Raw genomic sequence first — 1970 nt, 5'->3', positions numbered from 1 at the left:
TTTTGTCTGTTGGGATAACATTTCTATTAACAATATCTTTCAGGACCCTTTCCTCTGTTTTATGAGCTGTGGAAAAGAAGTTCCTGTAAAATAGTCTAATAGGGGGTATAGGTGTTGTGTTAGTTGGCTCTTCAGAGGTTGCATGGCGTTTCACTTTCCTTCTTATGATGTCTTCGACGAAACCATTGGAGAAGCCGTTGTTGACTAGGACCTGCCTTACCCTACAGAGTTCTTCGTCGACTTGCTTCCATTCTGAGCTGTGGCTTAGAGCACGGTCGACATATGCGTTAACAACACTCCTCTTGTACCTGTCTGGGCAGTCGCTGTTGGCATTTAGGCACATTCCTATGTTTGTTTCCTTAGTGTAGACTGCAGTGTGGAAACCTCCGCTCTTTTCCATGACTGTTACATCTAGAAAGGTCAGCTTCCCATCCTTTTCCATCTCGTAAGTGAAACGCAGCACGGAACTCTGCTCAAATGCCTCCTTCAGCTCCTGCAGATGTCTGACATCAGGTACCTGTGTAAAAATGTCGTCAACATACCTGCAGTATATGGCCGGTTTCAAGTTCATGTCGACTAAGACTTTTTGCGCGATGGTACCCATGTAGAAGTTTGCAAACAGGACACCTAGGGGAGAACCCATGGCGACCCCATCTACTTGCTTATACATGTGCCCATCCGGGCTCAGGAAGGGTGCCTCTTTAGTACAAGCTTGGAGTAGTTTCCTTAGAATATTTTCGGGTATGTCAAGAGGAGTACAGGCTGGATCACGATACACTCTGTCGGCTATCATCCCGATTGTCTCGTCCACAGGTACGTTGGTAAACAGCGATTCTAGGTCCAACGAGGCTCTTATCCCTGTGGCCCGTGTGCCCCGCAGTAAGTCAACAAATTCCTTTGGAGACTTCAGGCTGAAGGCGCAAGGAACATAAGGAGTCAGCAGGCCGTTGAGTCGCTTCGCCAGTCTGTACGTGGGTGTGGGTATCTGGCTAATGATTGGCCGAAGTGGGTTTCCAGGCTTGTGTGTCTTGACATTTCCATACGCACACTAACACAACACCTATACCCCTTATTAGACTATTTTACAGGAACTTCTTTTCCACAGCTCATAAAACAGAGGAAAGGGTCCTGAAAGATATTGTTAATAGAAACGTTATCCCTACAGACAAAAATCAGAGGATACAACTGACGATTTACTATAAAACCAGAAAAACGGCCAGCCTACTCATGAGAAACTCTCCAGACACAAAGCAGAACGCTTTAAAAGAGACCAACGTCGTCTATGCCTTCAAATGCCCACTTGGGGACTGTAAGCTCCAAAAAACCCAGTATATAGGCAAGACAACAACATCTCTTTCTAGGCGTTTAACGATGCATAAACAACAGGGCTCCATTAAGGAACATATAATCTCTTCCCACAACCAAACCATCGCCAAAGAAATCCTAGTAACCAACACGGAAATCATCGATAGATACAGCGATAGCAGGCGGCTTGACGTTTGCGAGGCACTACACATTAAGAAGTCAACACCAGCAATCAACAGCCAATTAATGCACAACTATATTCTACCCACCTCAAGACTCTGCTCCAATATAGAAGCATCAAGAAATATGGACCAATAGGCTTTCTACAATCACTTCCATTTCAATACCCATTGTTTCGTGTTCTGTCTTGTGTTGATGAAATTAATACCCTATTAATGCCACCTCTTGTTCTGTCTTGTGTTGATGAAATTAATACCCTATTAATGCCACCTCACTCAAATGTAGATATAAACGAAATCGAAGATGTGTAAGTTCTATTCAGTTGTGTATTTGTAAGCTAAAGTCTTTGAAAATGTAATAAATTTTACGAAACGCGCTCGTGTCGCGTCAGACTAGAAATAAAAATGAATTTTGGAGAATTGATTTTTGAATTACCTCCAACAGTAAAAAGAAATGTACGAAAGATTGAGAAAATTCGTGTTAGA

This window comes from Procambarus clarkii, chromosome 8, assembly GCF_040958095.1.
Source record: "Procambarus clarkii isolate CNS0578487 chromosome 8, FALCON_Pclarkii_2.0, whole genome shotgun sequence".
Classification (NCBI taxonomy): Eukaryota; Metazoa; Arthropoda; class Malacostraca; order Decapoda; family Cambaridae; genus Procambarus; species Procambarus clarkii.
This window is presented reverse-complemented; position numbering follows the sequence as displayed.